The sequence below is a fragment of the Lotus japonicus genome, chromosome 1, assembly GCF_012489685.1.
Source record: "Lotus japonicus ecotype B-129 chromosome 1, LjGifu_v1.2".
NCBI lineage: Eukaryota > Viridiplantae > Streptophyta > Magnoliopsida > Fabales > Fabaceae > Lotus > Lotus japonicus.
Genome location: NC_080041.1, coordinates 4836613 through 4859813, shown reverse-complemented (window position 1 = coordinate 4859813; position 23201 = coordinate 4836613). Strand labels below are relative to the sequence as shown.

General features: G+C 38.8%; 1 long non-coding RNA gene and 1 pseudogene across 3 annotated transcripts; one reads left to right on the top strand and one right to left on the bottom strand.

Annotated features, from left to right (window-relative positions):
* Window positions 1-5738: 5738 nt before the first annotated feature.
* LOC130746420 (uncharacterized) overlaps window positions 5739-23201 on the bottom strand; it is a 31548-nt pseudogene continuing 14085 nt past the window's right edge.
* Window positions 6899-11493, top strand: LOC130733161 (uncharacterized). 3 transcript variants are annotated; one of them, XR_009017395.1, is made up of 6 exons: window positions 6899-7458; window positions 7531-7603; window positions 8133-8232; window positions 8905-8959; window positions 9167-9334; window positions 10387-11493. It is a non-coding gene; the product is annotated as an uncharacterized LOC130733161 (long non-coding RNA). The 3 variants fall into 3 exon arrangements; XR_009017393.1 differs by lacking the exon at window positions 8905-8959 and having other exon boundaries at window positions 10387-11487; XR_009017394.1 differs by lacking the exons at window positions 8905-8959; window positions 10387-11493 and having other exon boundaries at window positions 9167-9547.

Sequence of the window (23201 nt, the reverse complement as noted above, 5' to 3'; positions counted from 1 at the left end):
CATGCGAATCTATTCGTCTATACTCTTATAAAATTTGTCTCCCTAAGATGGTGTGTATATAAGTTTTTACAATTTGTATTTTTTTTTTTTACAAAAAAATAAACAATGTGGGTTTCTTTTTTCAATTATGAACTTTTAGACTACGACACATGCAGACAAAGAATTTTTGAACAACAAAGTTCCGAGCTCCTCATCGAGCCAATCCTCAACACAAATGCGGGAAGCAATTATGAGCTCCCTTCTTTACAAGCCAATCAGATACACTACTCCCCTCCCGTGGAATCCAACACACTCACCCTCCAATGCCTTTAAAAAACTTCATGATATTCGCTTTTATTTTTAATTATTATACATTGAATATAAAGAATTTTTTTAATATTATATATAAGTAAAATTAGGTTAAACTTAAATATTATTAAGAAATACCGTGACCAATACTTATATAATTAATTTTATTAATTATTTAATTGAAAATTTTCTTAAATTTTTTTGCTGCTTCAGAAAAAACTGAAGATTTAAATACTATCTAATGAAATTAGTTAACAATAATATTTTTATTTTGATACAGAGTTCATGATGATTTTATGATAAATAATTAATTAAAAAAATAATGATAGTACTCCTGTAGACACTTTAGGCGAAATTTATTGATATTGTTGGCCGTATCCTGTAACTTATCTTTTGGGATTGAGGTTTGGGTATGGGGGTTATCTTCAATCTAGACCTGTGCATCCAAAGTTGCAGTACTAGGATGATAAGTTCGTTCGAGGCACTGCAAGAAAAAGTTAATTACCAATGGCATATCCATCGCTAAGCTATAAAGGTCGTTGATAATAATAGCAAAAAAGGTGTGGGTATTGATCTTGGTAAATATTATTGAAGGTTTTGAAAAGTCATCGGTAAATAACCGACATATATAGGTTGTCGGTAATGCATTGCACTGAACGTAAAAAAAAAAATCCCTTTACTAGGAACGAAAACCCTTCATCAGTAGAAAAAACCATAAATTGTCAACTCATTTCTAAGCGACGAGACTATATTCCTTTAGGGTTACTTGGTTCTCCGACAGGTGGATTATTTCCTTAAAAAGGTTACTAATGTCTTGTCTTTCTTCGAGACAACTGAGGTTGTATCCTTTTCGGGTTACTTGTGCTCGCTGCTCGACTGACCTTCATCCCTAAAAAGGGTTACTTGCTTCCTATTTTTCTTCAAGACGGAAAAAGTTGTATCCATTTTGGGTTACTTGTGTTCGCCACTCGGCTGGACTGTACCCATGAAAATGGATTTGTTCCTGGTCTTTTCCCAATGAAGAGTCTGTATTCCTTTCGGATTACTTGGCTCTTCAACCGGTGGAGCGTATCCATAAAAAGAGTTACTTATGTCTCTTCTTTCTTTAGAGGCTGGGGTTGTATCCCTTTCAGTTTACTTGTGCTCTCCGCTCGGTTGCAATGTATCCCTAACATGGTTACTTGCAATCGGTTTTTCTTTGAGACGATCGAGGGTGTATCCTTTTCGGGTTACTTGTGCTCGCCGCTAGGTTGGAGTTATCTTTGAAAAGGTTTACTTTGGCTCAAACTTCATTGGAAACAATAAAGGTTTCTTCCTTGATTGTAATGCTTTTGGCTTAAACCTTTATGATTCAATCATAGCAAAGCAGATACGAGTTTATCGTCCTCAGGGATTGTGTGAACATCGATTCCACTAGTTAAATATTGATTCAAGCGGATAGAAAGATGTTTGATAAAATTGTTTTTATGGTTTTTGAATATAAATGAAAACAGTCAAAGAAAATAGTAAAAGAAGGTTTACGGAGGTAACAAAGAAGAAAACATATTAAGAATGCATTCACCTAATCCTCTAATTGCTTTCAACTCAAACATTTAAGTAAATGTTCATTTTACTTATGACGCCGAGAGCTATCCACCTAACTATCCTTAGCCTAGGTGAATCTATCACGTTGAATTCCTAGACGTAACCCCCTACCATCTAGAAAACCCAAAAGGAACAATACAAATCGGATTCTCTCTCAAAGACATTCCCAATAGTCAATCTATCCTAGGACAATGTATCCTAGGCTTGCGAATCTCCGTTCTCACTCCGAAAACTCCTGATAGAGCTCAAAACCCCATCTATCACGTGGAAGTTCACTATGTTAAGTTCAAACGCATCATAACGGTTTTAAAATCTTATTTTGATCATAATAGTTTTTATAAAAGCACTTCTATTGTCAACTAAGCTTCTTAAATCATTTGAATTTCAGGAGAAATTCAATTCGCTCTATATGTTTCAACGTTAAATCATCACACACACACACAAAAAACCTTAAGAATTCACAAGACTGTTTGGCAAGAAAACTAACTCAAGTCAAGACACACTGACTTACATTCAAATCAAATCATGTGAAGACTATATATGTTACTTTTGCTTTTGCACGCTGACCAACTAAGGAAAAGGACAAGTTGTCAACATCAAATTTCTCAATTGTCTCATGTCTGAAAAGTAGCCCAAGTCTATTGCCACCTACTAGCTGACAAACATCACATTTTCAGCTAAATGATAGACTTGATTCTGAGCATGCATTCAATGAAGCTACCAACCGAAGCCATTTGAATCAAAGGATGGATTTCATCACTCAACGTCTAGAACAACGGTTATATCATGACTCACAATGGCTACAACACTAGCAAGCGAGTATTTAAGGCACTCATGAAGAATGAAGACCAAGAGAATTAAATTTGCAAGCACAAGAACTCAAAGCATTCATTTCAACTTTCTTCAAAGCATTCAAAGCTCAAAGCAGAAAATTCCCTAAGTGTCAAATCCAAGCCACCACTTCTGCAAAGTGAAAGAGAGAACCTCGCACCTTAAAAGAGTCAAATCTCTATATTCTTTTCTCTCTTAGATCCAGAACTCTCAAGTGAACCAAAGTCAAATCTGAACTCAAACACGTAGAGTTCCAGTGCTATAAATTATCTACCTATACTCTTGTACAAAGAGAAACCTTGTAGAGGGAATTAATCTTGAATAGATTGTGGGAGAATTCCTGAATAATACTTGTAGGAGGAGTCCTGTACAATACTGGGAGAAGTCCGCGATAATACTTGTTGGAGAAGTCCTTGAGAATACTTGTATCAAAGAAGTCCTTGAAACTTGCTAGTGAAAATCTTGGTGGTGGCCAAGTACTGGATGTAGCCCAATCGTTTAGGGTGAACCAGTATAAATATGTGTGTGCTGATCGTATGCTTTACTTTGCTTATATTTCCGCTGCACTAAACGGTTTACGAAAAAGGTTTACTAAACGTTTTAAAGAACTAACATTCTTTTCGAAAACCTAAGTTTTAAAAAGCAATTTTCAAGAACACAATTCAAACCCCCCCTTTCTTGTGTTATTTACTTGAATCTCACACTATTGTTCCTACCTAAGATATTCCCACCCTTAGACAATTGATGCACTAAGAAGTTTCTCTCTTGGACCGGACCCACACCAATCTCTCGATCTAATGCTAGTCCCCTGAAATCTAACATGGATCAATCGATACTTGAAGCACAGAAAAGCGGAACTTTAACAACGATGTTGTAATCTAAGACATATGTGTCTACTTTCATGGAACTAAAAATACACAAACTCACAACAATCTCTCAATCTATCTATGAAGCTCTTTTGATTATCAATTAATTGGATAGAATCATGAAGTGCAAAGAGAAACATCATACATGGAAGATTTCATTTACATCAATGAATGAGTTTACAACAATTAAAGAATCAAGCAATGCAACCTAAATACACAATAGAAAACAACATATACGAGGAATAGAGAAAGAAGAGATGAAACCCATAAGAACGGCGACGTAACCACGACCATAGAAACCTTTCCAAGTCTTCTATAGCCTCTGAGAGGTTGTCACAGTTCTCTCATGGTTTGTACCGCGCTCCGGAGCTCCACTCCATCAATCCTTGCCCAGGGACCTCTCCTCCATGAAGCTTAGCCTCCCTTGCTATGTTTTGGTGCCAAAAGGAGAGGAATTTCAAAGAGAAATGGAGAGATAATAAAAAAAACGTGTTTCTGGACATATATATGAAGATGGGCTGTCAAAATAGCGCTAAGCGCCCTTTTCTCGTGCTAAGCGCCCTTGTTCGTTCCCCCTTGGGTTTTCTCCACCGCCGTTGGCGCTAAGCACCCTGGTCTTTTCCTAGCCACTTTCAAAATGGTGCTAAGTGCCATTCCTTGGTGCTAAAACATAAATTAATGAAAAATAAAAAATCTGGTATAATAATTGCCACATGTCTCTTTTCTATTTGACTGACCACATGCAGGCATCACACCCACATTTTCCCACAGGCACCACAGAATTCACCTTATTAAATAATTAACTATACTTAATTTTCATAAACTCACACTTACCTCTCTTAAATTTTTTATCACATTACATATCATTTCTCTCATTATCTCTCATCTCTTACTATCTCTCATCAGTCGTGAGCATAGTTTTAAAACTCGGCTCGGACCGGCCGGTCCGACCGGTTGGACTGGGACTCGGTCACCTGACCGGTCCGACCACACATCAGACCAGTTAAGCATGTAGCTCGGTGGGAACCGGCTTGACTCGGCCGGTTCATAGGTTGGCTCGGTGACTCGGCCGGTTTTTTGTTAGACCGGCGAGCCACCAGTTTAATTTTTTTTTTGTTTATGCTGATATTGATCACAAATGTTGGCCCAATTTAATGATAGAATGTTTTTTTTTTGTTTCTGTTGATATGGATCACAAATGTTGGCCCAATTTAATGATAGAAGAGTTATCAAGCTGCCATTTAATATATTGGGCCTATTTTGTGGACTGTAGCAGCAGGCTTGGTAATAATCATACCAAAATCATGAAATTATTTGTGAAAAACGTTGTGGGGAGGATTTGAACGCTGGCCATGAAGGTGAAAGTGCCAAGCATTTACCATTACACCACAATACAGGTTGTTAATTGGTAACGTGTTTTATTATACATATTTTAACTCCATGTTGCATTGAATTTTATATAATTATATTTTTTAGTAGGCACCAATCAAGCAGTTCGCCCATTGACTCACTGGTCCGACCAGTGACTCAGTGACTCAGTACCTCGACCGATTCGACCACCGAGCCGAGTCTTAAAACACTAGTCGTGAGTGGTTTTTGGGTTTGAATGAAAAATTAGCTAGGGGAGGTCCTTTTTCCTTTTACTTTTATAAAATGATCCTTTTATTAAGCAAAAGAATAAAAATGAGTGAATTGGACTACATAATGCACCAAAGACTATTGCCATTTTGATTCGTCTGTCTTTGGGTATTAGGTATTCCCTTCATTTGTGAAGCAAACACATTTTTGGATTTTTACACATCACATGCGCACGTATGATAACATGTTTGAATTTGCTAATTTTTTTACAGAACCATCAATTTTGACATTCAGGAACTTTTCAACTAAGCTTTCTCCCACAATTAATTTTGAATGTAAAATCAATTGTAAAAAGATTTATACTTAACTGCAGCTAAAGAAAACTGAGTCCCACCTAGATTTATACTTATACTTCACAGGTAGCTCTGTAAGATGTGTAGTCAAAATGGCCTATTGAAAAACACTTAAAGTTACCTATACTACCTAGATCTCAATCAACATGAAAAGTTCAATTTGGTTTCTTTCTTCTGTATTTTTCTTTTCTTATATCCTCTGTTCTTCTATGTACATATGAATCAAATTGTCAACATTTCAGAAGTCAATTATGGGTTCTCCCAAAGTCAAATTTCTTTCTACCGTCCATGGCAAGTTAAAGAGCTTGGCCATAATGAACTTGAAAATTTTGTTGACATTGATATTGTGGGTTGCACTTGAAAAGAAAAGGGTTGCCTTCATTGCTCTTGCATAAGCCCTTGCCTGTATGCATGTGCCATATGGTAAGTTCAATTTTGAAAAGCCAAGGAATGTGATAAAAAAAAGGTAACACTTTTATTTATTTTTTGATTGTGGTAACACTTTTATTTAAAGCAATGCAATGTGAATTTATGCAATATAAAGTAATAAAGTGCGAGCATATTAATCTGACTTCAATCAACATGTAGGCCCCAAAATTTGATGTTTGTTAAACGCGGAAAGGAATAGAATTTGGTAGTAGTTGTCAAATGCTGAGATTCCATAAAAGACTTCTATTTATTATACTAGAATAATTCTTCTTGTAGCATAGTCAATCAAGGGTTTACACACGCATCACTTGGGAAAATGAAATGACTAGTAAAGCAGCCTGGTGCATCTATGATTAATAACATATTTGGTTCTATGGTGAAATGCTTTAGAATTAATTTTAGTAATAAGCTACCGCTTCTGATTAAACATGCATTTGATCATGTGCAAACAGTGAAACTAAACAGGCTACAAGAGGGATTTGAGTATTATAAAGTGGTTGAGTAACTAATTGACAGAGTCATAACTGTTATTACATGCTTGCACATGCATAACTATGAAATTCTTTAAATTTTAACCCATAATTTCTTAAGGGAATTGTTATTCAGACCCCCTACAGCTATTTAGACTGAAATAATTTTTTGAAACCCGAAATTACCCCTTTCGAACGTACCTTTAGATTGCGTGTACGCCAAAAATTACATACTAAAGCGCCTGTTTTAAAGCGTTTATTAGACAAAACGCTTTAATAATTACGCATGAATATTCTAAAGCGCTTCTCTTTCAAAGACGCTTTAAAATATTAGATTATTTACAACGCTCCATATGAGAGAGCGTGCTAATAATGATAGATAAAAAAATCACAATATATTTATAGCGTTTCTGTTCAAAACCGCTTTATGAAAATTGTGTGTTTACCGCGCCTCACTCAATAAAACGCTTTAGAAGAACTTTAAGTTTTTTTTAAAAAATAAAATTGGAATACACGTTCTCGCAAATCCCGCACCTCCCCTCTCCCAGTCTCCCTCATCTGCAGGTTGGTTCCTTAACGTGAGAAACCCCTAAATCTCCATTTCTTTTTCCAAACAAGTCTTGTATCGAACATGAATCACATCTAAAACCAGCAGCAAAACACATAGATTCAGAGGGGAAAGGGGAGGCGAACAGCAGCGATGAACGTGGCGGCGCGTGAGAGGAGCAGCAGCGATGAACGTGGCGGCGCGTGAGAGGAAAAGTAGTGGTGGATCGGAACCTCGCGAGGGAGAACGGTGGGTCGTGGCGGCGCGAGAGGACGCGGCGCAACAGATCCAACGACGTGCGTGGCGGTGGCTAGTAGAGGAGCGTGGTGGAGGCGATTTAGAAGGAAGGAAGGAGGAAGGGAGGTGGTGGTGATCACGAAGGAGAAGGAGGTGGTGATGGTGGTGCATCCATGGGAGAGAAAGGGAGTGGCCACTGGTTCCTCCTCCTCCAACGACCCCAACCCTAACGCAGCAGCAGAGGAGTTAAGACCAGCTTGCTGGAAAAGGAACCGGTTGATTTTTGGCCTCTTATTCTTGATTTCCCTCATATTTGTTACCTCTGATTCACAATTTCTCTCTCGCAGGAAGCTCCTCACCGAAGCCACAATGTCTACTACCTCACGCAGGCTTCTCCCAATCCAATTCTACTACCTATTTGTAAGTCCAAAACTCCCTCTTTGATCACCTCTTTGATTTAGACAGTTGTTCTTAGCAGAATTAATACCAATGACCTGATATACATGTTATGTGTGCTGCTGCAAGCTTAGTCTGCTCTGCATCCTTTTTTATAGCATAGTTCTGTAGCTGTTTGCCAGTTTAATTATGTAATTTGATGTTTAGCATCTTCGGAAAGTGTTGTGTGTGCCCAGTCATTGAATAGTGGAGTGTTGGCTGTGTTCTAGCTCCAATTGGTGATCAGTTTTGCTGGTTTTTGGTAGAAGTAAAAAAGCAAAAAATTTGCAGCAATGGTTTTTTTTAAGAGCAAAGAAATTGTATTGAAAGAGATGCACTACAGGTGCATCAACCCAAAACAAAATAGAAAATCAAAAGAAGAGAATATAAAGGAGAAACAAAAGAAAAGGCTACTGGACAACTTCAATTGTTAATCACCTACGACTATAGGCAAGACATTAGTCATTCCCAACTCAAGATATTGCTGATTTATTAGCATGTGTTTACTTTCCAGGCACTGCAATATATCCCCCCCTGAGAAAGACACTTTCCAGTTCTGCAGCAAGCAGCTCCAACAGATTTTTTGGATCCAAGACAGCGCCCCAATAATAAAGGTAGCTGAAAATCATTAAAGAAACCAGTATACCATTGGTAAACCAGTAAAGGCTTTGATACTGATATGAATGTTAATTCAAGTGGGGTTGGATGTTCTATCTTGGTGTGTTGATACCATGGTGATTCTATGTTATGATGGGATTGTATTAAAGCTTCAGATCTGTGCTCACGTGATCTTTTTCTGCCTTTGATTTGTTTCCAAATTTAGTCTCACTAATTTCATCTTGCTTCTGTTATTTTGTTGGGCTGTGAGTTAGTCAATTTCAGTTGTGTACTATGTATATGGTGGGGATATATTGGTTTTAGTAGTCCATTAGAGTGGTGGGTACCTGATGCTGCTATAATTTCAGGGTGCTATACTGAGTAGTATACTCACTATCTCTCCTTTTATTTTGATATTTTTCTCCTCTTTTAAACGGGTTCAAGCACCTCTTGTGCTTGTATATAATAATTATTCTGGCTTATAAAAAAAAAATTAGACAATGGAAAGTCATAGTGTCATGTGTGAATGCATTTTTTCTATATATTTATCTATTTTCAGTTATATGCTAATCTAATGTCAATACTCAACTTGTGGGAGTCAATCTATACACTTCATATCATTTTTATTTCTCTTTTTCATTCAAGCTATGTTCTCATTTTAATTTCATTCAGATCTAATATCTATGCAGGGTGTTTCTATTTACCCATCTTTCATTGAGCTTTTTATGTCTTACCTTAATTGAGGTGATCTTCTGAATTTTGAATTAGTTAGGATTAGCTGATTTCATTTTGGAGTTGTAAACATCAACGTACATCTTTGTTGAACAGGCAGATGCCCTCATTTGCCTGTTGTTGCGGCTATAAAAATGGACGTTCTTTTGATATTCATCTTGTATGCTTTATGAATTGTTATGTATTGATTGTAAATCTTCCCTTGCGGTGTTCTTGTAGATCCCATGATCAGCAATCTAATGTGGATGCCCTTTCGAGTTAGCAACAAGCAACTTTCGGCGAAATGTAGACAGAATGGAGTATAATGATATAGAAGTTTCATTTTCTTCCTCAGCACCTTATGCTTCAGAGTAAAAAATTCTGGATTGAGATTTTAGTTGCATAAAGGTTAGAAAAATTTGTAGAGCCCTTTTTTTCCCTTCCTTTTTCAATGCTTAATGTTATCTTGAATTCTATCTTGCAATTACTGTATTTTATTTTAGACTTTATCCCAAGGCTAAGGCAGCAATTCAGAGTTGGTGTTTTGAGAAACGAAAATTTCATAGTGGAATATATAGTATGTAGGTTTTAGCAAGCACATAAAATCTAAGATTGTGTCAACTTTGAGCAATTACTTATGTTCTTTTTCAATAGATAATTCCTATGTTAGCTAGAACATTGCAATTTTCATTGCTTTATTTTAATGGTAACAGGGGGGCACATTGGGAAGTCTTGTTGGGGTGTTTTTCTTTGTATTGTATTGGTGAAGCAAGTAAATTTGTGGTGGTAGTGATTCTAGTTGAAGGAAATAGAACTTCCTGGGCTCTTGAGTCCCAAGAATATGTCTTCAGACTGCCCATAAATATATATATATATATATATATATATGTTTAACAAGTGCTACAACGCTTCTATATAGGAATGTTTTATTATGCACTTATATTAAAACGCTTTTTGATGGAAATGTTGTAGTAAACACCTATATTAAAGCGTTTCATAACTGAAGTGGTTAGTAAAAGGACTTATTAAAGCGCTTCTTTCTAAAATTCGCTTTAGCATATGCACTTACTAAACCGCTTCTTTTGCAAAAGCGTTGTAGAACATGGCATGTTCTACAACACTTTCTAAAAAAAGCGCTTGACTGTACTACAACGGTACGTTCTACAGCGCTTCTTAAGCGTTGTAAAAATGAAAAAATAAGCGCTGTAAAATGCAATTTCTGCCGTAGTGGTGACAGTCGCAGTTTGAACCTCATGTTCCGAGTGCGACAAGAACGCACACTGAGAGAGCGCTAGTGACGCACTCTGAGAGTGCGTTAAAAATGCACCGACCATTGACCATGATGTAAGATCAAGATTTGGTCATGTGATACAACTCTATGTTTTGATGATAACAAGTATTTATTTGTGGATGAACAATTATGATACTCTAACGTTTGTCTTGAGTGTTTTGACAAACAGGTTCTGACTCTGACACCAGAAGATATATTCATTAGAAGTTCTGAAGATCAGAAGTTCTGAAGATCAGAAGTTCTGAAGATCAGAAGATCTGAAGACCAGAAGATCTGAAGATCAGAAGCTCTGAAGATCAGAAGATTTGAAGACCAGAAGATCTGAAGACCAGAAGCTCTGAAGGTCCAGAAGCTCTGAAGGACCAGAAGCTCTGAAGGACCAGAAGCTCTGTTGGTCCAGAAGCAGAAGTTACGAAGGTCAGAGGATCCAAGCTTCCCTCTGACTCTGATCACCAAGCTTCACAAGTTCCAACATGAAGCGTCGTCAGATCAGAAGTAAATGGTTACAGGCAAATGTCACTATCAAGAAGTACAAGAACAGTGTACTATTATGACAAGCCTATCTACCAAGGTTCAGCCACAGCAGGTTTTGGAAGTTCCAGAAATGCCCTCCAACGGTCATATTCTCTCAACGGAAATATCCTTTGCACCTTGGACTATTTAAGGCTGAAGAAAAGAAGAAAGATAAGAGAGAGAGAAATCAAGAGCTGCAATACAAGAAAAGATTCAAGCCTATACTTTCTTCATCTATTCTTATTTAGTTTACACTCAGCTTATTTAGAAGCAAACCTTTGTAAACACCAACCTCAAACAGTTGTTTGATTTTCCTTAAGGGACCGGGTAGGTCAGTATCCTTAAGAAGACTAAGAGAGTGAATCTTAGTGGTGATTCCGAGATCAAGGTTGATCGGATCCTAGAGAAGACTAAGAGAGTGAATCTTAGTGTGAGCTAAGTCAGTGTATTGTTAGTCACTTGTAGGTTTCAAGTGCAGTTGTAACAATTATCTGATTAGTGGATTGCCTTCATTCTAAGAAGGAAGAAATCACCTTAATGGGTGGACTGGATTAGCTTGAGGGATTTATCAAGTGAACCAGGATAAAATACTTGTGTGCTTCTCTCTTCTCTCTATCTCTTTATCCGCTGCACCATCTATCTTAGATAAACCGAAAAGATTTACTTTAAATCTTAAGGGGAAAGTTTTTATATTCAAAACTCTATTCAACCCCCCCCTTCTAGTCGTTTTTCACACCTTCAATTGGTATCAGAGCGCAAGTTCTGATTACCACACTTAACAATGTTCAGTAGATCCGGGCCAGTGTGAAAAACTCATGGATTCCACCACTACTACAAGCAAATATCAATACAGTGCAAGACCACATATCTTTGATGGTCAGAGATTTGATTTTTGGAAAGATAGAATCAAAAGCTTCTTTCTTGGCTTTGATCCTGATCTCTGGGATTTTGTTGTTGATAGCTACACCCCTCCTGTTGATGAACATGGTGTAAAGATCCCAAGGGAGAAGATGAGTGAAGATCAAAAGAAGGAGTTCAGAGATCATCACCGATCAAGAGCTATTCTGCAAAGTGCCATTTCATATGAAGAATATGAGAAAATTACTGATCGTGATTCCGCCAAGGGCATCTTTGAATCCTTGAAGATGTCTCATGAAGGAAACAAGAAAGTGAAAGAATCAAAGGCACTGTCTTTGATCCAGAAATATGAATCCTTCCAAATGGAACCTGATGAATCCATTGAGGATATGTTTTCCAGATTCCAGTTGATTATTGCTGGAATAAGACCCCTCAACAATAGCTACACCACTGCGGATCATGTCATAAGGATCCTTAGAGGTCTTCCCGAAAGCTGGATGCCTTTGATAACTTCTTTGGAGCTCACAAGAGATGTTGAGCAGATGAGTTTGGAAGAACTCATAAGCATACTGAAGTGTCATGAACTAAAGCGTGCTGAACATCAAGATCACAAGAAGAAGTCTATAGCCTTGAAATCCAAATCTGAAAAGGCTAAAGCTCTCCAAGCAGAAGCAGAAGAATCTGAAGAAGCCTCTGAAGATTCTAATGAGGATGAGCTGACTCTGATATCCAGAAAGTTCAACTGCATCTGGAAGCACAGGCAGAGCAAATACAAAGTCTCATCAAAGGACAAAAAGTCAAAGAAGCACTTCAAGACGAAGAAGAGTCTGATGGTGACATTTGATGAATTAGAGTCAGAGGATGTTGACTCTGATGGTGAAGTCCAAGGACTCATGGCTATTGTCAAAGACAAAGGAGCAGAGTCAAAGGATGATGTTGACTCTGACTCAGAATCAGAAGGAGATCCTAACTCAGACGATGAAAATGAGGTATTCGCTTCTTTCTCAACCTCTGAATTGAAACATGCTTTGTCTAATATCATGGATAAGTATAACTCCTTATTGTCTAAGCATAAAAAGTTGAAAAAGGACTTATCTGCTGCTTCAAAGACTCCTTCTGAACATGAGAAAATTATTTCTGATTTGAAAAATGATAATCATGCTTTGGTAAATTCTAACTCTGTGCTTAAGAACCAGATTGCTAAGTTAGAAGAAATAGTTGCTTGTGATGCCTCTGATTGTAGAAATGAATCTAAATATGAAAAGTCTTTTCAAAGATTCCTGGCTAAAAGCGTAGACAGAAGCTTAATGGCTTCAATGATCTATGGCGTAAGCAGAAATGGAATATATGGCATTGGTTATTCTAAACCTTCTGAAGTTGCTCCATCATCTCTTAAGAAAGGAACTTTCTCTATGTCAAAATATCATGCTCAAATTCCTTTATATTATCCTGTTGAAAGACCCAAAGTTGTCAGAACTTCTGGGCTAACTAATAAGAAAGGACCCAGAAAGTGGGTACCTAGGGATGAGATTATGTTGCAGATATCTTCAATAGGTCCATCGAAACTCCAACCATGGAACCTGGACAGTGGATGCAGGCAACACATGACGGGAGAAAGGCATATGTCCCAAGATCCAAAACTTGAACCTGAAGGTGAAGTTGATCTTGGAGGCATCAGTAGAGTAAGATTTGGTCAAGGAATCATTGGTTTTTGATAAGAACCCCTCTGTTGATATTCTGAACGCTATTCATGTTAGAATTAATGATAAGCTTGACTCTGACAAGTCAAAGCTAGCTGAAAAAGCTTGCAGAGATGCGCATGACCATTTCAGAAAGAAACAAAGACTCAGAACTTGTCAAACCAGAAGCAACAACATCAGAAGATGCTACTACAACTTCTGACTTGCGTCATCAGAAGAAGAGTAGGTTCATAGCTTCTCATTCTGAAGCATCTGAAGATGGAATTTTGTCCAGAATGGAGATGTCACCCGAACCACACTTCTGCTCTCATCAGAAGATATACTAATCAGCAGCCAAGTATCACTTGGTATTCCTTCTGAGGGGGAGTATTTCGTCTTATGCTCTTACTATTTTTTTCCCACCTTCATCCTTTTTGCTTATGACAAAAAGGGGGGGAACTAATTGTATCTTGACAACTCCTATATTATTTAGCTCAGAATCTAGATATTACTAACGTTGATATTAAGTATTAGATTCAGGGGGAGCTTTGCTCAGAATCAAGCTCGAGTCTTGGATTCAGAAGGAGCAAGATAAACTATACACATCAGGATAAGTTTTAACTCTGATCCCTTATACTCTAAGTGTATTCAGTTTATTTGTTTAGAGTTGTTCATCAAAATACATGGTTTTGTCATCATCAAAAAGGGGGAGATTGTAAGATCAAGATTTGGTCATGTGGTACAACTCTATGTTTTGATGATAACAAGTATTTATTTGTGGATGAACAATTATGATACTCTAACGTTTGTCTTGAGTGTTTTGACAAACAGGTTCTGACTCTGACACCAGAAGATATATTCATCAGAAGTTCTGAAGATCAGAAGTTCTGAAGATCAGAAGATCTGAAGACCAGAAGATCTGAAGATCAGAAGATCTGAAGATCAGAAGCTCTGAAGATCAGAAGATATGAAGACCAGAAGATCTGAAGACCAGAAGCTCTGAAGGACCAGAAGCTCTGAAGGACCAGAAGCTCTGAAGGTCCAGAAGCAGAAGTTACGAAGGTCAGAGGATCCAAGCTTCCCTCTGACTCTGATCACCAAGCTTCACAAGTTCCAACATGAAGCGTCGTCAGATCAGAAGTAAATGGTTACAGGCAAATGTCACTATCAAGAAGTACAAGAGCAGTGTACTATTATGACAAGCCTATCTACCAAGGTTCAGCCACAACAGGTTCTAGAAGTTCCAGAAATGCCCTCCAACGGTCATATTCTCTCAACGGAAATATCCTTCGCACCTTGCACTATTTAAGGCTGAAGAAAAGAAGAAAGATAAGAGAGAGAGAGAAATCAAGAGCTGCAATACAAGAAAAGATTCAAGCCTCTACTTTCTTCATCTGTTCTTATTTAGTTTACACTCAGCTTATTTAGAAGCAAACCTTTGTAAACACCAACCTCAAACAGTTGTTTGATTTTCCTTAAGGGACCGGGTAGGTCAGTATCCTTAAGAAGACTAAGAGAGTGAATCTTAGTGGTGATTCCTTTAGGAGATCAAGGTTGATCGGATCCTAGAGAAGACTAAGAGAGTGAATCTTAGTGTGAGCTAAGTCAGTGTATTGTTAGTCACTTGTAGGTTTCAAGTGCAGTTGTAACAATTATCTGATTAGTGGATTGCCTTCATTCTAAGAAGGAAGAAATCACCTTAACGGGTGGACTGGATTAGCTTGAGGGATTTATCAAGTGAACCAGGATAAAATACTTGTGTGCTTCTCTCTTCTCTCTATCTCTTTATCCGCTGCACCATCTATCTTAGATAAACCAAAAAGATTTACTTTAAATCTTAAGGGGAAAGTTTTTATATTCAAAACTCTATTCAACCCCTCCCCCCTTCTAGTCGTTTTTCACACCTTCACATGAGTCATTAAGTGCGTCGTTACAACCTAGGTCACCGCAGCTCTATTAAAAGGGCTTCCCAGTCCTTCATTTTTCACACAAAATCTCTCTTCTTCCTCCCTTCCTCTTCTATGCTTTTTTATGTCTTATTTTAATGTTATTCTTTTGGTTTAGGGGGGTTTGAGTGGTTGGGGTTATGTGGATGTTATCCCCAACATTAGCAACTTTGAGTACTTTGAAAGTGAAATTTCAGATTCAGAGTGCCAAAGTTGCTAATGTAGGGGTGACCATCCTTGCTCATCCTTGTTTGTTCAAAGTACTCAAAGTTGCTAAATAGAATAAGTCCACGCTTCAGTAGAAAATGCCCTCCGTCGTCTCCTTTTGTGATGGAAACATCAAGGCTCACCCAGACTCAGGTGGCTGAACTGGATCCATCCGGAATGCCGAGGAGCAGAAGACAATGAAGAGGACCTCAGAAGCCAAGAAAGAGACCTGAAGAATAAGAAAGCTTCCTCTTCTTGGTTGTATCCCATATAGGGGTCATTGTACTTGTCTATGTCAAGTACTAGGGTTAGGACTTAGGGTCTAGGGGTCATTGTACTTGTATTTTGGAAAATTTTGTAATGTATCATCAAACAATTATGAATAAAGTTTCATCATGTTTCTGTTCATGTCTGTTTCATCATGTTTCTAGTTTCGAGTTTTAAATCGCACTCTCAGGGTGCGTCCTAGAAGCTTCTACAAGGAGCGTCTAAGACGCACCCTGGAAAAGCGTCTACGACGCACCCTGAGAGTGCGATTAATTCAGAACTTCTATAATGTACAGGGACCCTGACCTTAAAATTACTGTTAGAACATACATTCTGTAACATAACGCACTCTCATGGAGCGTCTTTGGCGCATCTTGAGGGTACGACTTTGACGCACCCTGAGTGTGCGATTCTTATGTCGCACTTTGAGAGTGCGTACCGAGAACACCTACATGGTGCGATGTTCACGCACCCAGAGAGTGCGTGAACAAGTGAACTCTACAACAGAAACGTTTCAGGCAAAACAGAAACATGCTTGTAACACCATCACACAAAACAGAAACATGATAAAAAACATAGCAGCTTAATAGTACAAAACACAATAATTGGAGACTAAATTAATCACATCACAACATAACATAACATGTCAACGATAAGTAATTTATCTTTTTAACACAACCTATGTGAAAAGTAATTTGTCTTCAATACAGTCATCCATAAATTAATCCTAAAACACTAGACCTAACTAGTCTTCGAGGTTGAGACCTCAGATGCTTTTCCTTTCTTCTTTTTGTCAGGGCCACCACCACCATGAGGTGCAACTCCATTGCCACTACCACTGTCATCATCATCACCTCCATACTCCAAGTTCTGCAGTATGATATCCCGCATACGCTGGTTTGCCTCGAGGATTCGTTGTGGCGTCTCATTGGGGTCAACTGTGATATCACTCAACTCCCATAATTGGTCGAGCACACCCTACAAGCAACAATGGAACAAAATCATAAATTTTAACATAAACAAAATCAAACTAGTCATTAAATTATTGATCATTACCACAAGAGTTACTGCCACATGACCTCTTGTTTCAGGAGGGACCACAAAGCGGTGCGAGATTGACTTGTACCACTCAAAGTAGCGAGGCGTTGTCGTTGGAGTTTCAGTATGTTAACCAGCCACGCAATGAGTCATGTTCTCAAACCTCTCATCAATATCATCAACAGGGGAATGTTTGTCGGTGGTAAATTGGGTTGATCCTGGAGCATATGGAACTGCCTCAACACATGCTCTGGCAGATATGGGCGGATGATACCTGAATGCCGAATCCACCCACTGTAAAGACACTCCTGCTGAAAGGGCCAATCCTCTCTATGTCCGTCATATGGAGTCCATATAACACTGCTACCCGTAAGGTCATCTAGGATTAGCCTCTTCGCATGCAGGTCCACAGTCCCCCTCTTGGTGACCCATTTGGAAGTTTGCGGGTCTTTCTCACTGTATTTCCTGTTCAGGTTTCTATCAAACAATGACGTAGGGAAGTGCTCAAATATCCATGCCTGCAATCAAATATTCATACATAAAAATGTGATACTTTATACATTAAATTACGTTAATTACAATTTAACTAAAATAAGAGTTATAGAATCATACCTGAAACAGATTTAAGTATCCTCCAAGGCTAGTGGTGCAGACCTTGGTGGCGTCCTTCAGCTGCTCATAAAGGAAAGCCAATGCCATGGCGCCCCATGCATACTCCCCAACCTTTTACAAGTCCATGGGTCCATGAACATCCCCAAATATGCAACATCCACCTTGTTGTTTGTCTTCCCACAGAAGATCGTCATCCCCACCAAACGCAACAAGAAGGCTCTAGCAGCTTTCTTGGTCTTCCCTTGCTTAGCCATGTCCTCAACCACCTCCAACAACCATGTATACCGAGCATAAGGTCCTAAGCATTTCCGGATCTCCTCTTCAGCAGCTGCTTGTGTCACACCAAGCTGTTTATGCAATGCACTGGCTGCATCCTCACGACTCAGGACTGGGAGAGTGAAGAATTTTCCCTTCACAGGAATGTGTAGCAAAGAACTAACATCATCAAGTGATATGGTCATCTCCCCAAATGGCATATGGAAAGAGGATGTCTCCGGCTGCCATCTCTCTACAAACATTGTTAGCATGGTCTTGTCAACAGAGGGTAGGTTGCATGTCAACAAAGGCAATAGACCAACAACCACAACCCTTCCCTTTACATAAGTTGGAAAGCATTTTCTCACATCGTTATGCTTCTCCTTATCCTTCCCAGGCATAGCATTCCCATGGTGGTAGGTTTTCAAGACACCCCTATCAAGCACTTCAGGCACTTCAGCAGGTTTCTTGTAATGCTTCCACACCTCCAGTGATATATGTTGCTTGAAGCTCTTCAGCAAGGTATTGTCATAAGGCCCCCCAGGAAAGAATATGTCATCATCATCATCTTCCTCACATTGATCCGCTTGTGTATCCTCTTCCTCCTCTTCGTCCTCCTCCTCCTCAGTAGATCCCTCCTCCTCTTCTTCACCAGAACTCTCCTCCTCTCCTTCACCAGAACCCTGCTCTGCATCAACGATATCATCATTTGCAGGCTCTTGCTCCTGTACTGGTTCATGTTCAGGCTCAGGCTCTTGTACTGCATTGGCAGCAGTCGTTGCACTACCTGCACGCCTTTTACGGGTTACCTCGCCACGCCTTTTACATGCTTCTTCTTTCTTTCGTAGGGCGGCCGGCTTCACGCTCCTTACGTACCGATGTCGTAGGGGGGATTCTACTACCATGGCTAGAACGGTTGGCCGGGGGCAAATTCAAATTCTTTGTTCTTGGCATATTTGAACCAGCATTGAAAACATAAGATTCAAAACAGAACAAAAACATAAAGGCATTGAAGCTTGGATAGATAAGGGTCTAAGACGCACTTTGTAGATGCGTCTTGGTCGCACCTTTAAGGTGTGTATCAAGCGCACCCTTAAGGTGCGTGTATTCTGAACACGCACCTTCAAGCTGCGACCCAAACGCATCTACAAAGTGCGATAAAAACCGTAACATAATGGGTCGGGTCGCGTTACGAACCTGAGTTTCGGGAAGAATCTTGGGTGGTTGGCAGCAGAAAGTGGCGATGGGGGTGGCGGCGACTCCACTCGGTTGCGGTGTCGCTGGCGGAACCGATGGCGGTGGCAGGTGGAGGCAGTGGAGGAGGATGCGTGAGAGAGGGAGGGAGATTTTGAATGAGGAAGATTTAAATGAGTGAAATGTGTTTGGGGGATGGGGGTTTGGGAAGTTTGAAGAAGTGGGAAGGGGAGGAGTTAGTGGGGAAAAAAGGAAGTTTTTTTTAAACATGGGCATTTTGGACAATTCACCAATTTTGAGGGGTCTGAATAGCTATGGAGGGGGAGGGTCTGAATAACAATTCCCATTTCTTAATCATTGATAGTTGTGACTTACTTTACTTTCAAAAATGATGTATCTCATTTTAAATGAGCTAAATCGGAATAAACCCATTAATTATATATTATTCATTTACCTGTGTTACAATGGTCCATTGCAAATCTGGGGAAGTTTAACTGGTTCCTATCAGAATAGGAATTGCATTCTGCAAGCGAATAATGAAGGTCAGAAATTTTCACCAAAAGTAAATCAAATTTGGAATTCATCTGCTCAATTATTTTAATATAAAAATAAATAAATACCACACATCTATCTATATCTATCTATCTATCTATCTATCTATAATCTATAATCTATAATCTATATCTATAATCTATAATCTATAATATATATAAAAGCAGAGTTTCTCCAGCTTGGAGGGTAATTTAGTCATTCAGTATTTCATTCCACACCACTATCAAATAAAGCATGGGTATTTTTGTAAAAACGCAAATTATTTCTCTTAGATTTGATCAGAACCGTAGATTCCATCTCAAATGTTGTTGTCTTTTTGCCTTCAGAAACGTGATTCGTGCAACCGTTTCACTGTTGGTTTCCTTAAACGTTTTATTTGTCATTCGTATGCGATTCTCTTGAACTCACCCCGACCTCAAGGCTGCCTCCACCACCATGGAAGAGATTCAACCAGAACGCAGACGTCAACTTCCAGCTTGAAGGTGTTCTTCCCTCGACTTGCAAGGTATGTTCTCTAGAAGTAGGGTTTTGTTGTTTCGTAAAATTTCGCCATGATTTTCATTTCTTCCTTTCTCAATTTAGGATTTCGGCGGCCATGTTCCAGGCGGCAGCCACAAGAGCGCCGACCTCAGCCCCGAGCAAGACAGAATGCGACGCCGCCTCTGCTGTTGCCCACGCTCCATCTTCTCCAACCTATTCCAATTTTGTGGCTCCCAAGCATCACAAACGACAGAGTGAAATGGAATCAGAGACTTGAGGATCATGATTTTGATGCGGTGGTGTGATTCCATCAAACTTCCAGACACGATGAGGGCTTCAAATTTGTTAATTCTATGGTAGAACGCCATGAGTATCTATTCTTTTCTATTGTTTGTGCCACCTTCTCACTCTAATCTGCTATTTTACTTTTTTGCAGGATGTTCATTGAGACTTGCAAAAGGCTGAAAATGCTTTGATGCCACTGGCTTATGTATGTATTCTCGGTGATGTACAGCTTCAGGATACTTTTGAATTATGGTATCTTTTTAATGTTCAAATCAATTGAGCATTTTGTGTTTTTTGTGCTTATCAAGTTGCATTTCTTATTTGGAACTTTTCTTTTCTTCCCGATTTAGTTTCATTTTATTTAGTTGGATTAGACCAGAACAACCCAAGCCACTACAATATCTGCACTCAACAGCATTTAGTATAAAGGTTTTACCCAAAACCACACATGTGTTGGTTTCCAACCGGTTGCTTGAACGGATGCACTGGATGTTACTATATGTCTTCAGTTAAATCGTTGAATCTATGTGTCTGTCCTTTCAAGGTTTTCTTTTATGGTTCTGTTCTATTTGATTCTAAGTTATCAGCCCCTTGGTTATATTCTTTAGAACTAGGAGTTGATAATTGGTGGAGTTACAAAGAGTTAGGCTTAGTCTTCCTACTTTATTTTTTCTTTTACTGCAAAATGGATTGGCTGCTTTGGCATAGTTGGAGGTTCTTCCCTTCTCAAATTTAGGTTAAATTCAGTGTTTGGAACATTTTAATGATCAGTTGTTGTTTTATTTCTACTTACAAATGATTTTTTTTTGAAATAGAACTACTTGGAGGTTTCATTTTGAATAAGACATAGGATTGGACCACTGCATATATGTTCCATGATTTGCGAGAGAAACATTTATCTCATAATGATCAAGGGTTTAAAGAAAGAATTGAACTCTGATATTTGATTCTCTTAGTTCTTTAGTAGCTTAATTGTAGAACGATTGTCTGCTATTGATTTTCGTTGGCTTATTTGATTTTCTCATTCAATTTCTTTTATTTTTCTATTGATTGATCAAGTGAATTGTCAAAGTTCAAGTTCTATTGCGAATTTAACCCACCACCAATGTTTCCATTCTGTTCAAATTAGAAAACTTTATGCCCAGTTATATTTTTTTTTTCTCTTCTTAATTTGAGCTCGATAGTTGATACCCAATGGGGGAAAGATTCCATCTCGGTTGGTTTCGTTTCATTTGGTCACCAATGGAAAAGTCAAGGATTTTTAGTTGCCTTACATTGGGAAATTGCATCACAGTTTTCTGTTTTGAAAATTTTTTTAAATGGGATTTTTTGCTGCTGTTATAGGGATAGGAAAATCATGGCGACTGCAACCATGGCCACTGCAGCCGGTACAACTGCTCTTTTGTACTACACATTGAATAGGAAATTTGGCTGATTTCAGAGGTGAGATATTCCTCTTCGTGTACTACTTCTTTTTGTCCAGTCTGAGAGAGTTTGTAGCTTCTCTTCTGCTTTGAGTGATGCAGGCTTCCCATTTGAAACATAAATGAAATATTTGATTTTGCTGGCATTAGTCTTTACTAATTAGCCTAACATTTGATCTATTGTTGTTGTTTTAGAGATCCAATCTTATTGAATGTTTTAGGGATCCAATCTTTCTCGGTTAAGGTATTCCATACTTTTAGTTTTTCATTTAATTTATTTACTCTTTTGATTTGCCTTTCATGTGTTATTCGTAATTGGTACTGCATTCTGACTTAGGCTCCCATCTGCTCTCCTCCAAGGCCAAGGTAACATCTTTTATTGTTTATCTATTTGGTTAGTGTCAATTCTATCCAACATTGTCTTATATGTGTTCTTCCTCACCAATCTTATTGACCATTTGAGTGACTTAACTCCTTCTCTGCGACCTTGCTCTGCCAACACAATTAAACCAAATAGGGTTTCTCTTTCATTATAATGAACTGCGGTTGAGAGAGAGAGAGAGAGAGAGTCAGTCAGTGATGGTATGAGCCTATGTTAGATACCAGAAAATGAAGTAACAGTATATAGGAATTTAGAACAAATAGAGCTTTATATTATCAATGGAAATGGAGAATGATTTACAGAAAAAGAGAATGGAATCCTCTTCAACTGCCCAGAGCTAGGCTCCTTAACAGAAATGCACAATGCAATCTGCTCCTCTCACTAACTTGATTCTAACCGAATGATTCCTCTCAATCCTTTCCTCACTCCTTATAGCTAACCTGATGTCAATAGCTCTCTCTCTCTCATGACACGTCACCTTCTCCCTAACTAACTATTAGTCACCATTCTCTTCCCCCTTCTAGAATACACCTGCCATATCTTGGGACCCTTTGGGTTCTGATGGGCTAAAGGTTCAATATGGCTTTCTTGCATACCATTGGGCCTAACAATACCCCGTCCATTTGCCTGAGCCTTGTCCTCAAGGCTAAAAGATGGAAACTGACTCTTAATGGTAATCAGGTCTTCCCATGTAGCTTCATCCAAGCCTTGTCCCTTCCACTGAACTAAAAGCTGTTGTATCTGTTCCCCTTGTACTGTCACTGTACGCTTGGCCAAAATGGCTTCAGGTTCAATCACAACCCCCTTTTCGCCTTCTAAGTCTGGCAAATCTTCCGCCTTGTGGTAGTTGCCTACTGCCTTCTTTAGTAAGGACACATGAAAAACTGGGTGTACTCGAGAACCAGTAGGCAATTGCAACTGATATGCTACAGCTCCAACTCTTGCGACCACTGGGTAAGGACCATAGTATCGTGCAGCAAGTTTGGCATTAATTCTTGCTACCACAGAGTTCTGACGGTGGGCCCTGAGCTTAACAAAGACCCATTCACCTATTTCAAAGCTGCGGTCACATCTCTTTTTGTCCGCAAAGTGCTTCATTCGGTCTTGAGCCCTCAAAAGGTGTTGCCTGAGTTGTCTTATTGCTTCATCACGCTCCACAAGCTCCCTTTGCACTGCTTCAACCTTGACTTCTCCTTGTACCCAGCGAGTAATAACTGGTGGTGGTCTCCCATACACTATTTCGAATGGTGTTTGCCCTGTGGATACATGATAACTCGTATTATACCAATACT